This window comes from Sceloporus occidentalis, unplaced genomic scaffold (assembly GCF_023333645.1).
Source record: "Sceloporus occidentalis isolate IW3139 unplaced genomic scaffold, rSceOcc1.0.p SCAF_5, whole genome shotgun sequence".
NCBI lineage: Eukaryota > Metazoa > Chordata > Lepidosauria > Squamata > Phrynosomatidae > Sceloporus > Sceloporus occidentalis.
Genome location: NW_028316985.1, coordinates 71,666,188 through 71,681,757, shown reverse-complemented (window position 1 = coordinate 71,681,757; position 15,570 = coordinate 71,666,188). Strand labels below are relative to the sequence as shown.

General features: G+C 38.1%; 1 protein-coding gene across 13 annotated transcripts in view; it reads left to right on the top strand.

Annotated features, from left to right (window-relative positions):
- The window catches only part of CADPS2 (calcium dependent secretion activator 2), a 396,201-nt gene that overhangs the window by 58,320 nt on the left and 322,311 nt on the right, over nt 1–15,570 (top strand). The gene's annotated exons all lie outside the window — the stretch shown is intronic.

The following is a 15,570-nucleotide window of genomic DNA, read 5'->3' as shown; positions in this document are numbered from 1 at the left end:
TAGATTAAGCTTTATTGCATTGTTTACTCTAGACATGCTGCTGCAACCCAACACTGAAAGCCCAGCTTTACTTTCCTCCCATTGCCAATGCTGCTAAAGCAATCCAGCTAGACAGAGGTCAGGGATGAAAAGAAGGAGCTGGATTTAAAAAGGAACTGGCATCTCACATTCTGTCCCAATGTTTATGCATTTAGACATTTCCTTTGACCACACAGGGCCATTTACCAAGTAGTAGCAGCAGTCATTACCAAACAGTAGCTACAGGCTATGGTAGCTAGGGATAATGGAACCTTTAGTCACACATGGGAAACAGTGTTTCTGTTGTATCACAGAAAGGAAATGCTAAATAAATTACTGCAGAAGACACTGTATATTATATTTGACCAGGTACAATATGCTGGAAAAAGTACAAAAATAAAAGGCGAATGCAAGATGGCTGATTTCAAGCAAGGAAGAATGTGAATCAGTGAGATGAGTTGCCAGGTGTGGGGCTCAAACAGAATTGCATGATGTCATGATCAAAATCTATCCATGCATTTGTCTGTAATTCTTGGGCATGAAGGAGTCACACATGGGGAGAACTGATCTGCAACATTCCATCAGCAGATATATAGAATACTACTGTTCTTCTATTTGTTGTTGTGTGCCTTCAAGTCATTTCCAACTTACGGTGACTCTAAAAAGATCTTATCATGGGGTTTTCTGAGGCAGGGAGTGTTTTACAATGTCTCATTATTTGCCCAGAAATACAAAGAAATTTCCCCACAATACCTGGATGTTAGAAATTGATTTACCATGTGGTTGCACCATGGCACAAACGGTTGGCACTTATACTCTTGTTTGTACATCAGCTGCTGAGAAGAAAACATGTCAGTTATTTGACTACAACTTTCAGAAGTCAGAACTCTCAAGTCAAAAAGATAGAATTAGAAATCAGAAATACTTTATGGAAGCTGGCTTCTCTGCCAACACAGAATGTGGGGCTGCTCTTTATTTGCACTTTAAAAGCAGCCTTTTGACTTTAATCTTTCAAGGTAGTAGAATTTAAAGCAGTACTGATAAGGCACAATTATTTGGCATCCTTCATACATGATGACTTCTGGCATTACATCAGAAATTGGTGGCAGGAATGACGACAGAGGGAAGTATTTTAAAACAACAACCTGTAGTCTCTTGTTTTTCTGCTCATAAGCATCCATCATCTTGATCCTACTGTTGGGAATTTCTGTTCATGCTGAGTAGGTGTGTGTGTGTTCATGTTTAGCTTTTCTGTCAGAAAATACAGAGACATATACTGCAGGTACATTAAATTAGAATGGAAATGGGCAACTTTGATCTTTGGGCCATTTTGGTGCTTCCAAAGCCAAATGTGTTTGAAATTGCAGTTCTGGTTTAAAAAACAAAAGAGGAAAAAAAACAGAGTTTAAAAACAATAAATGGTTCAGTGAGAGGATCTGCAAACTTATTTACAAGGTTTCCAGGAAAGGCAGTTTGGCCAGAAATTTTGCTCCAGGGCCACATGTTGTCCTCCTTTGACTTGGGGGAAAAACCTTTATTCCAGTTTCTGACAACTCTTTAATGTCTATCTGTCCATAATATTTAGCACAGAGGAATCCTGAACATTAGAGGAGAAGTGCTGGGGAAACTCCAGAGACTTAAGAGAAGGATTTTTTAAAATACAAATCACAGACCCAATACATTTTAGGTTAAAACCCTTGTGGGCACATCAGGTATGAAATAAAATAGTTTGTACTGTATTAGCTTAGCTAACATATATGTTGGAAACTATTGTAAAACAATCCTTATGATTCAAACAACTAAATAAAAATTGTATAATTAATTATATAGTTGTGGGATATTAATTATTATCCCACTTTTCTCCCATCAGGGGATCCAGGGTGGCTTACAAGGTTAAAATAAAAACCTGAAGATATAAATAAATAAATAAAATTACATTTAATTAACATTTAATGCAGCACACATACAGTTTTTAAAAAACTTTCTGCACAACTTGCTAATTATCAAATTTAAATAGTCAGCATCTATAAAAAAGTAAAAGAGCCACCAGGATATAGACAAAATAGATTAATTATAGTTTCTCCCAATAAATCAGAGATGGAACCTACAGTTTGTTTTAGGAACAGAATTATTTCCCCTTTTTGCCCTGTTCCCTTCTCTTTCCTGTCTTTGTCCTTCTCAGTGACCTTTTTGTTCTTCCAATCTGGTGATTATTCACTCTTCCTCTCCTCTCATCACCCCTCCTATGTGGTAGTACTTCCTCTATTTTGCCCTCTCTTTTTCTTATCCTCCTCTATTTTGGCATGTTTTCCATATTTGCCCCTGGCCCATGTGGAGGTGCCTATGCCAAGCCTGAGTATAGGAAAATCTGCAGTGTAGTGGCTGAAGATGGTAGTGCAAGCTATAAAGATACCAAACAAAAATCCACCAAATAGTGGCCCCAAACAACAGGCCAAAATAAATCTGCTTTGGGTCACTTTGGAGGTATGCGATTTAAATAACGCATGCATCCTAAGAGGCTGAAAGCCACACTCCAGTCCAGAAGCTGTGCCAAAGCCACACTCCTGTCATTTAAACAGCATCCCTCCAAAGTGACTCCAAGCAGCTTTATTTTGGCCTTTCTGTTTGGACCCAGTGATACCTTTATTGGCCAACTGAAATGCACAGTATACTTGTTGCAAACTTTCGAAGCTCCACTGGCTTCTTCATCAGGTAATGAACAATATACCGAACAGGAAAAAAAATAGAGATGTTGGTAAGATGCCTGCATTTTATTATTTCTGTCTTACTTAAGATGATATGGGGAGGATATCTTTAGCAGGCTGCCCCCTCCTCCTCTGGCCATGCGGCAACTGGGCAAAGTCCAGGAAATTTAAAGTCTATTTGCATATCAACAAGGACCCCTCTTTTGCAATCCATTATGTCTCCAGTTAGTAAAAATGAATTACTGTATCAAGCCATTGAAAATAACATCAAGGCAAATACCTCCAGGATCCCCTTTATATGCACACCAACTTTCAGGTGTATAGGTTTTATGGCCATAGAGCTATGATGGTGACAGATATACACATAGATTCACACACTCCCCTTTATTGGTGGAGAAGTTGTTCAGATTCCTGTGCTCCTAACATCTGCCTCCTTATCATTTTGCCTGTGTGTTTTGTGAAGAGTGTGAAAACTCCCTTTCCCTTTTTTCTCTCTCTGCTCCAGAAATGTTTCTAAACTTAATGTTTCTAAAGTTTACGATTACTCGTACAACAGTGTATTTCGACTTCTAAAAGGAGTACTCCTAGAAGAGTACTCCTGCTGAGATACTTCATTCAAGTTTCCACCCTGTGATTTTCCAGTTTTCTTTTCTGGCTGAAACTCAACATTTTATATCTTCTTAGCATGCTTATTCCTCAGACAAAATGACTTAGTAATGGTTGCATTTTCTGAGAAATGCAGGAGGAAGAAAAAAATGACAGTATTGCCTTGACTGTGAATGTGGTACTTTTACTAGGCCAGAGAGAGAGTTTATTATTGTATAAGTACAAAATGCTTGGCAGCAGAAAACCTCATAAACTTCAGAGTTCAAGGAAGTGAGTTGACAATTATAAAATATTTTGTCCAGAGAGTACTCAGCTCCTTAGCACATACCTATCTTCGTTCAGTCAATACTGGATAGTTTATGGCCTGGAATTGCAAAATGGTGTGTCATTCGAGCAAATGCTATTGGAAAAAACAACAACATTGCTCTGCTTGGATAGCAGCAAATTAAGTGTTGCAAGGCCATCAGTATCCTTTAGTCAGTGGTGATTTCAGGGCTTCATTCATTATGATTGTGCCTTCTTGGCTAGGAAAATCTTTGTACAGTAGGCTTTGATTTTAGGCGCCTTTTTGGCATAGTGGTTTGAACATTGTATTAGGACTCTGGAGATCAGGATTCAATTCCCAGCATAGTCACGAAACCCATTGGGTGACCTTGGGCAAATTGCACTGTCTCAGCCTCAGGGGAAGGCAATGGCAAACCTCATCTGATCAAATTTTGCCAAGAAAACCCCATGATAGATTCTCCTTAGGGTTGTCATAAGTCGGAAATGATTTGAAGGCAACCAACAACCAACAACCAAAGCTAGTACTACAGGGGAACTCTGGTATAGAGAAGGTGTGTCCCTCCAGGATCAACATTAACAACTGTTAATACTGTTCTGTCATAGCAGGTTTGGGGGGATGAGGCTTCAGGAGCCATACCCTGTGCTTCAACATATTTTCCATTTCCTTTTATGTGGATATGGCTCTTCCCTTTTCCTTTTTTAGAGCCAATTAATTAGTGTTAGATCAAACATCACAGACTGCAACCCTGGTTCAAGTGGTTTGAGATGGATTATTTATAGTATCATCACAGTAACTCTGATCTTAATTATTTCTCAGGCAGAAAGTCGAGGAAAGTAATGCTTGCAGTTGTAGGGATGTAAATCCTCAACTGAGAGCCTGGTGTAGTGATATGAGTGCTGGGCTGCAACTCTGGAGACCAGGGTTCAGTTTCCCAGCTCAGCCATGAAACCAGTTGGGTGACCTTGGGCAGGTCACACACTCTCAGCCTTAAAGGAAGGCAATGACAACTTCCATTGAACAAACATTGCCAAGAAAACCCAATGATAGGTTTGCCTTAGGGTCACTATAAATTTGAAAGGACCTGAAGCCACACAAAAAAGAATAAAAATACTCAATTATTTTGTCTTCGCCTGTTTTTATCTTTTTAAAAATCTTTTTTACTATGTTTTGAATTTGTGTTACGTTGTTTTAACCTTTTAAAAACTGAATTGTCATTTAATTGCTTTTTAGAACTTTACTACAGCAACAGTACCTTGTTTTCCAGGTGTCATAGCACTTTGAGTGTTGCACTATGGCTCTGGAGACCAGGATTCAATTCTCTGCTGGGGCATAAAACCCACTGGGTGACATTGGGCAAGTCACACACTCTCAGCCTCAGGGGAAGGCAGTGGCAAATTTCCTCTCAACAAACCTAGCCAAGAAAATTCTGTGATAGGGTTGTCATATGTCAGAAACAACTTGAAGGCACACAACAACAGCAAAGCTGTCTCAGGTCTTGTATGAGGAGAAAGGAAAGATATAAATATAATAAATAAATGAACAAACATGGAAATAATTTATTATAGTAATTTTCTCCTCACTGTGAGTGAAAGCATTCTTTCTTGCATAGTGTTCTCCACTATTTCAAATGTCCTAAAGCAGGGGTCGTCAACCTACGGCCCACGGGCCGCATCCGGCCCGGCGAGGCCTTGGGACCGGCCCCAGCCCAGCCCTGCTGCAGATTGCCACCCCTGCTGCAGCTTCCGCGCCGCTCCGGGCGCCATTTTGAGTTCAGCCCCCCAGTTGTCTGAGGGACAGCAATCCGGCCCCCGGCTCAAAAAGGTTGCCTACCCCTGTCCTAAAGTGTTGTGTTGGAATTATTTTGTGTAGAAAAACACATGGGGGCTGTTCAAAACCCTTTTTCTCTGTACAGAAAAGAAAACCCATTGTTGTTAGAAGAACAGAAAATTTTGCTGAAAGACAGTTGTACAAGATTCTTGCTGATTTATAGTTTCCCAACTGTTGGACCCCATTTTTCAACCAAGGAAACAATAACAGATATTAATTCCATCCGTGTAAAATTGTTAAACCGTGATTAGAAAAGGCAGCAGCTTTGTCTGTATTGTATCTGAACTATAGCATTTGGGTCTTAACATTTTCTTGGTCTGCTTTACAATGCTAGAGGGACCCAGGGGCGTGATGAGTGTAGTGTGCCATGGAAGGAGGGACTCCTCAAGCAGATTGAGTTTTTTTCCCTATGTGCCACTTTCCATAGCTGAGGTTTGATGGCACTGCTTTTGCCCAAATGAATTTTTCTTTTTAATTTTGTTTGGGTGCATCTCTTATCTTTAAAGTGGCCCATTTATTCTTAAAATTAGTTAATTGAAGAATAATAAAGTGGTGGCAACTCTTTTGTGTTGTCCTAAACCCCTCTTTTGTTGTAGATATTTCCAACAAAAACAAGACACAAATTATGACATTTAAAAAAATATTGAGGTATTAACAATATGACAGTGATGTAACAACCATTTTTAATGGAATGAACAAGAAAACGACCAGGCCTTGCATACTGTTTCTCAGAAAAATAAAATTTACAGTGCTTATTTGAAGTCTTTGGTTCACAGATTCACAGCATAAGAAGGTAACAGTAAATTAATAAATGAATCATCGTTTACTATTGAGCTATAGCATCTCATCATAACATAGAGCTGAGAGAGGATTTTCACTGAGATGGTCTCTGGAGAGGGGAGGACTAAATCTTCCCCCTTGTGTGCTATGGTCTGGATGAGCTTCTCTCCTTTATCCATTTCTAGTGTTGGCTATTTAAATTTAAACCAGCAACCCTTCTGTGGTTTCTAATGAGGCACTAAGTGATGCTTCTAAATTGGTCCTAAGATATCATACAAACTATGCTGACCTGGCAGAGTTGAATGTCTTGGAACCAAAGAGCATTAAGATAGTGCTAATTGGATTACAAAGTGTCTGGACTTAGTAGGATAATTAGATTATACAAACCTTCAGAGACAAAGAGGAGGCATATTTCAGCAACAAGCAGCATTTTTTAAAACGGAGGATATAGAACAAATCATATTTTAAGGCATTAGTCTTTCACCAATGTCCTTCTGACATCACAAGGCTCTATAAAGTGGGGCAGAAATGAGCTACTTCACTGAGTCTGTTTGCAAAGGTAGTATTAAATTGAAATGCTACTTTTCTGTGGAGTTACTGCTGCCATAGTTCTGTTTCACTGTGGCTAGTTTCCATATCAGACTGGCAAAACAGGTTCAGCCCCTCTCATCCAGACTTGTGAAATCTGAAATACTCCAAAATCCAAAATTGTCCATATGGGTGGCTGAGATAATGACTCATTTGCTTTCTGATGGTTCAGTGTACACAAACTTTTGTTTCTTGCAGAAAATTATTAAAAACATTGCGTATAAAATTACCTTCAGGCTATGTGTATAAACTGTATATGAAACATAACGTAATTTTTGTGTTTAGACTTGGGTCCTATCTCCAAGGTATCTCATTATGTATATGCCAATATGTCAGAATAAAGAAAAAACCTCTCAAATTCCAAAACAGTTCTAGTCCCAATTTTGGATAAGGAAGACAACCTATATAGGTATTTTTTATTTTACATGTGCAGGACAGATCACACAGATATTTCCTAGATGTTCCAGTATATAATCAAAGTTCTGCTATGATCCAAACATTTACATACAGCATGGCAGCAGTAACAGTTCATTGGTTTTTTCACAGCAAATCCTAACTTCAAAAATTGTGTTCTAGACAAAGTGCTAGATCAGTTAGAGATGAAGCAGATGAGGCAAAAGGAGCAGGCAGAGGCTGTTCCCACTCAAATTATTCTGGGATCATGGCAACCTGATGCCATGGTCCTGAAGCTGGCTGCTACTGCAGACCCAAACAGACCACTGGCAGGAGTGGCTTTTTGCTGCTTCTTTATCTGGCAGCTTCAGGCCACATTAACCAGCCTCAGAGTGGTTCCCAGGCTGTTTGGGGCTCTGCATCATATAAAAGCCATGCCACCAAAGTGCCTGAAAGCTGCTTTATTTGGCCTGTCTGCTTCAGACCTTACTGCCAGAAACTGTTCTCACATAACCTTGCAGCTTGAGCAACAACACCATGCAGCACCTTTTCCAACTTTAGGAAATCCTCACCACCGCCAGAATTGTTGGGCTAGGAATTAAATTTTGCTAGTAGGACCTGGCAGGTCAGAAGATCTGATGTCCCCTCCTTAGGGACAAAGCCAAGGAAGTTTCAGGTTTTCTTCCCTTTAATACACCACTATTGATTATCTGATAGGATGCTGCTTATGAGCTGGATCATAAGTCAGTAGGACTTCCAGTCTGGCACCAGATTTGATCTTGAGCATGGATAGTGAACTGTATGAAAACAGGAAAGTGTCATTGTGCATCTGAGATAAACTTAGACAAAAACAACCTCTGTAGCTGTTGCAAAAATATTTGCGACTGAATCAACAGCCAGGTCTTCAGAAACTCCTGGCATCAATGCCTGTGTCTGATCATGTCTTTACTTCCCCCTGCACATCAGTGGAAAGTAGATAATATTTCTGGATGTTGGGAAATTGGATGGGGAAAACAATAGATAAGCTAGGGGAAATTTTCAGAAAAATTAAAAACATGAAATATTAGTGCCCTTTTCAGACTGAAAGTTACTTTGTTACTTTACAAACATAATAGAATGCATAATTTGGTTTGGCCTAACATTATCATGTTTAATATATTAAAAGTATACTTTCATTGGGAGAGAATTACAAATGGAATTTCCCTTTTTTAAAAGTTATTTTTTGTTACAAATGGAATGAATACTCCAGTATTCTTTGGTATTGCCAATCTTATTAGGGTCAGACACACACACATACACACATACACACATACACACAATAAAAATAGAAAATCCATCAACAGTAGTAAAATAAAGGAAATTTCTTTGTCTCCTCTACTCCTTCCTAGTGTATTTTTTTTGTTCTCAGAGGGACAGGATACAAATAAATTTTATTATTATTATTATTATTATTATTATTATTATTAGTGTCAAGAGGAAATCAAGGACTTGTTTTTATAAAAAGAACAGAAAAAGGAAAGACCAGGTGTAAATAAGTAAATATATGAACAACTTGTCTTAAACATTTTGTTGACAATTCTAAAATAAAATCTTCTACAATCCATTTGTTGCAACTGCTACAGAAATTTTATAGGGGAAATATTTTTCCCTGAATTTTTCTGTCCCCAAATTTCCTCCCCAAGTTTTCACATCACTAATACTGAGATAGCTTCTTTACAAAGATATTACCTCTAGTCATGATGGGATCACTTTTAGGTCACTGTAAGTTGGAAATGACAACCTTTACCAACCTATTGCCTTCCAGATGCAGAGAGATCTTGTAGCACCTTTGAGGCTAACTGAAGAACCTGGCATCATGAGCTTTTGTAGACTTCAGTTTATTTCCTCAGATGCATGCAGTCTACTGAAGTCTTCAAAAGCTCATGCTGCCAACTTCTTTCTTTAAGAAAGATGCTCAAAGGTGCTACATGATACTTACTGATTCTACAGACTAACGCTGCTATATTTTAGAAGCCTTCCAGATGTGATTAACTTTTAGTCCAACCTGTTTGCAGGACAGCCATATGCTTAGATAAGGTTTCTAAGCTGCTCAGATGTCTTTCCTTGGAAGTATAAAAGGCAGACACTCCAGCTTTCTTTTATACTATAAATTAATGAACAGGTCAAAGTCTCATTTTCCCAAGGTTTACTTACTGGGGTTCATTGTTATTGTTGGCACGTCTCTGTTGATAGGGTTTACCCTCTTGATTGAAAGTTCAAACCTTCTGGTTTCTGAGTGTTTAACTCTTGTTTTAATACCTGAGTTAGAATACTGTGCTACCCACCCACAGTCCAGTTTTTAGACTCTGTTTTCACTGACAGCTTCATTAATGGTATTGATACTAGGACCTGATCAGACTCTTAGTACCACATTAATTAGGAACAGTTACAGGAAAGGGGAGTGGGCAGAGAACTGTGAAATATATGGCAAATATATTACAAAGCTATTAAATACAGTGCATGGAAACTTGTGCACTGGTCGTTAATTTCTAGAAGAACACGTTTGCTATTATAATCAAATAAAAACTCAGTTTCATTTGCAGGTGGATATTGCAATGGGCACCAGAAATATTAAAGAAAAATAACATTACAACTGTTAGATTTATATCAGATTTTTTATATCAGATTTAATGATATCCAAATTAAACATTTCCTGGCAGGTATTGCAGTGGAAGATCTCGAAGGCAGAGTAAAATATTGCTGTTACATGAGGAAAGTGAATCTGGAAATTCATTGTACTGATAGAAGATCTTGCTTTTTTCTCAGCAAGAGGCTGTACTATGCTGTGGCAAATTCTTCTTTAAATGCTCAGTATGTTTATTTCACTCATGGATAACATTCTTCTGCTTGTTTTTCTGTTTCTCTTTTATCAATTTAGCTTATGGTTTTGCTATTCTTAGTGATAAACCCTATTAGAAATGTAATTTTTTATTAATTTTCTTCTTGAAGGAAATAACTTGCAATTTTCTTGACACTGCAAGAAAGTATTTGAAAACCATGAAGGTTTTTTTTTTTTTGGGGGGGGGGGGGGGCGTAATTTAGGATTTGTTCTGGATCAAATTCGTACATATTTGTTTTGCTTTAGAAAACATGTTCTGTGTAGAAAATAATGTGCAAATTACCCATGTGCAAAATTTAGTGAGAATGGCTCTCCAATTACAGCATTTTCTACACAGGAAGTAGATCTTTCTGCTGTTGTTTGTGCAAAATGACCATGTGCAATTTTTTTACAGATTAGGTCCAGACTGCAAAGAGTCTCACCAGTCAAAAATTCTTTTCATCGGGGTTTCTTGACACTTTAAAAACATGTTTTTACCATTTTTGAATATATTTATATATTTTTCCATCTCTACCCTAAAGAACACACTGGACCTACAAGGCAATTCCAATGCAGGGATGGGGAGCCTTTATCCTTCATTTATGCATGCTGGCGAGGGCTTTTGAATGTTGAAGTTGAAAATACCAGGAAGGCCAATGACCTCTTCTTTTCTATATTGTAAGGGATGAGGATAAAGTTCGGCAGCCCTTCCTCTTTGCTAAGGACTCTGCAGGCGTCTATCACATGGCTTCTGGTTACTACTAGCCTTTCTTTTTATTCATCTCTTGTAGATTATAGCAGTCCATGAAAAACTTCTTGGATGCTTGAACTTAGTGGCCAAGTAGGGTGTAGTTGAAGTGCTCCTCTTCAGGTTTCATTCCTGCAATCGGTGCCCCTTTCCATGGGCATTTGCTCACTAAATAGTTATAGTACTATATGTCCACTTTCACTGCCATGGCACCATCCCATGGAAACCTGGGATTTCTATTTTCGGAAGGGTATTTTGAATTCTCAGCCAGGGAGCTCTATTAGTGCCTTACCACACCCCAAAATCCCAGAGAATACAGCCGTGGCAGTTAAAGCAACAGAAGTGCTATATTTCTGTCCAGTGAAAGGGTCCCAGACTTCTCCATTATATTCCACTCTACTTTATTCTCCTGTAGTCATTGAGAATTCCCTGTTCACTGAACAGGCTCAATCCACATTGTGCCAGACTGAGGGTTCTACTTCCAATACTTTTGTTTTAAAAATGTCTCAGTTCTTTGTAGTTGAACATATTGGCTTATAGCCACATTCTTAGTAGAGATGTTTCTATGTTGGCAACGTAAAGGATCATGAGTTTGCCATTCCTGCTCAGTAGCTCAGTCTCTTTCATGCAATTGTCTGTCCTGTGTTGTAACAGTCTTCCTACCTCTACAGGCTTAAAACTGGCAGACCAATAAGATTCCATCAACATGTGTCATACTATCTTTGAAACACAAAGATGACACATTTGTTGTAACCAAAAGGTACCCTGGACTCAAAATTGTTGTGAACAAAAGTCACATTTATTAAGGTTATAGTATGTGTTGTACTGTTGTACCTGTGTAAAATGAAACAGTTGGGGGAGCTTCAGTTGTTTCCTGTGTACCTATTTATAATATAGTTCTGATATGACCTTTTCTTCCTCTGCAGTTTGTTCATTAGGGGAGTTCACTACAGAGCCCTTTTTTGCACTGCAATTTGCATGATGCAAAGTCATGTTTGGGTTGGCAGGCATTTCACTTGTCATTGTTTTCAGTATTCTTTCCTATTTAAGTATTCAGTACATAGAAGGGAGCATGTTATCAGGGAATGAGCCTGCACTTTTACACACTGACTCAGCAATTCAAATTTAGTTGCCCTAAGGCATAAAGCACAGCAAAACATTGCATTTTTTCACAGAGGAGTATTATGTAGAAATAGCAATATTTTAATCTCCCTCCCCCCCCCACAAAGGTTAGCCTGAACATAACATAAAATATGATTCTCTGTACATTTTTAAATGGTGTCTCTTCCATGGATTTTGTGTTGATCAAGCCTAAGATTCAAAGGTAATAGATAGACAAATAATTCACATTGTTTCTTGAAAAATCATTTCTGTATAAATTTTGTTTTTTGCCTTTTCTTTTTAAAAAAATGGTGGGCATTTTGCAGAAGGGCATTTTTTCCTATTGGGCTAAGGGGCTGATGAGTAAGAAACTTCTTTTAAAAAACAGGCACGGCATGTTTTCAGTCTATAAACCTTGATCTGTCCCTGGCTGTGGAATGGATTGTTTGCTGGACTGTACCTGTCTTCCTGTTAGTTTACACAGGAGAGCCATAAAGAAAATGGGTTAGAAGAATAGGAGAAGTAATAGGATATCAAATTTCAAGGAAATATAGTGTGTAGAACAAAGTAATTACATTTTTCATCTTCTCAAAGATATGCATTTCGGTCTGTTAGGGGAACTAGAAGACTAATGTTGGGCTTTGGGCTTTCTTTCAAGTCAGTGCAATGAAATACCCAGCTAATTTACTTTAGACATTTTTCTTTTTACATGACTTTTCAAAATAAAAGGAGTAGAAATGCCATTTAAGAACATAAATGTACTGATAACAAAATTCTGATCAATATGAAACAAGTTATTAGCACAGTTACTGATATAATTATTTTAATTGTTGATTTTTTATTAATTGTAATGGTGGGAGGGTTAGGGGTTAATGTAACTTTTTATTGTGTTTTTGTATTTTTTATGCTGTAAATCTGCAGGGAGAGGCGGGAAATATAAATAAATCATATTATTCTTATTGTTGCATATTGCAACTTTTTTGTGTGTGAGAGAGGGGTATATAACAGAAAAATTAAGAGGAACTGCGGGAGATTTCCATTAAATTAAAAGGAAAGGTATTGAAATCTAAATTGCACTAAACGTATGGAAGAATAACTTTAGACACCCTTGCGTGTCCAGTATTTTGTCAGAACTGATCAGCCTAGATAATAAGACAAGTTCTGCGCACTTTCAGAAATATGTCTGTTAGTTATTATCTGAGATTCCAGGTGAAGATTTAACATGGGTACCACAACTGAACTCTAATCCAAGTATAGAATTGCTCTGCAAAGTTGTTCATCCTTGCACACAAGACTTAAAAATGGCTGGAATGCTGACATGAATTTAAGCCCTATACAGAACTTGAAAAATTAAAAATAATCTGTTGCAATTATATTTCTGAAACATCAAAGTTGTTTATTATTGTTATATCTAAAATACACACATTGTATGTTGAAAGATAACTAAAATAATTAATTCTCTTAGTTTAAAAATTTAATGTTGTATTTGCTGCTGCTGTTGTTCTGTGCCTTCAAGTCATTCCTGATTTATGACAACCCAATCTATCAGGGTTTTTTCTGAGCAATATCTGTTCAAAGGAAGTTTGCCTTCTGAAGCTGAGAGAATGTGACTTGCCCGGGGTCACCTAGTGGTTTTCTATGGCTGAGCATGAATAACTTCTGACATCTTGACCACACTCTGATGTTGCTTGGCCACACATGCCAGATTTCATCTGTGAAATGTTGGAGGGTATAATGTTTTAATGTTATGAACCACCTTATTTACCAACCTTGGAAGAAAAGTGGGGCATAAATAAATGGAAATGCTAACCACACTAGAAAAAATTATGCCAGCTTCTGCCATATTTGGGTCATTTACTAAATTTTTGAAGACCAACAGAAGAAACAACAATGCAGATCATTTTACACAAACCATTTTACTTTGTTAGAAAAGACCAGTGATGTACACATAGCTAGTTCCTAGTTCCTAGCTTGTTAAATAATGTTTCAATCATTTATAGCAAGGGTAGGCAACCTGTGGCCCGCGGGCCGGATGCGGCCCGGCAAGGCCTTGGGACCGGCCCCCGTCCGGTCCTGCTGCCGATTGCCACCGGAGCCTTTGGCCTCTCGCGTGAGGGCATGGGGCCTTTGGCCTATCAGGAGGAGGGGGGCAAGCAGCGGGCAAGGGGGGCAATTGTCTATAGAAGCCTCTGAAACATGCATTTATATTAACATTTTTTAAAAAATCAGCAAATTTTTTGCGTGTCCTCCATTTTTTAAAAAAGTGTCCTCCATTTGAAAATTTTGTCCTATATTTGTCCCAGTTTATTTGTTTAATTATTTTTTTAAACAATTATTTAATTATTTATTTTTTGACTTCGGCCCCCCAGTTGTCTGAGGGACAGCAACCCGGCCCCTGACTCAAAAAGGTTGCCTACCCCTGATTTATAGATTCATATTAAACGCAGGAGATGACAGTATGTAATCTTAAGTGATTTGGGGAACAATGAATCCACTTAGCATAATATAAGTGTGAGAAACTGTAATGAGCCTCCATTAGCAAACAGTGCCTTTTGGATTTCAAAAGAAGAATAAATATTTTGTCTTGTCAATTAAAATGATTTTGCATTTATTCATGCTTTACACGAAATGGACAGAAGGCTTAGCATTATTTGTCACTGGTTTATTTGTGATGTGGTAAATGTCAGGACAAACATTTTAATGACCAGCTCCATGATGACCGCCTGTTAGACATAAATTACAGACCAGATTTATCATCTGATTAAAAAGATTGCCGTCATCCTAACAGGCAGCTGTTTGGGTCATTTACTGTAGAAAAATAGCAAGATATCATGGAGAAATTCTAAAACAATGCTTAATAACTACAACAACTAAGGCATTATTCCTATTAATTCCAAGACAAAATGGGTATTTCATAGGCAAGAAGGCTGTAGTAGTTCCTCACACATTCTCTAGTTCTGAGGCTGTTCCAGAAGTGGGAAACAAGATCTTAATGAGAGAACACTTTATTCTATGGGCACTTGTGCCTCTTTAGGCAGAACTGAGACATTCTTTATCTTAATGACACGTTAAGGAAAAGTTATGGGCCACCATTAATTCATTTATTTTTAAAAATTTGTTTCTTTCTGATTTCCTACTTAGTAGCACTTTTGTAACATATCTTGTTTCCCCCATTCCTGACATTGTGCAATAAAATTTCATTCTTCCTACACAGTGAGTCTTGTCGTTAAAGTGCACATAATTTGATGATGGATGCCCAATCCAAACATCTTCATGTTCATTAGGTGTCACTAGGTACATACTGTAAGTAAAGAAGCCTCGATATTTTAAGAGTGGCATCTTGGTTCAGTGTAATATAGATTAGGAGCACAGTTTGGGTCTCTCTTATCCGAAGCCAGAAGTGTTTTGAATTTCAGGTGTTTTTTTTTGGGGGGGGGGATGTATTTGCAGTACATACGGAGATGTTGAGAGCCAGAGTGATGTAGTGGTTTGAGTGTTGGACTACAACTCTGTAGATCAGGGTTTGATTTCCAGCGCAGCCATGGAACTCCCTGCATGACCTTGGGCAAGTCACATACTCTCAGCCTCAGGGGAAGGCAATGGCAAGCCTTCTTTGAACAAATCTTGCCAAGAAAACCCCATGATAGGTTTGCCTTAGGGT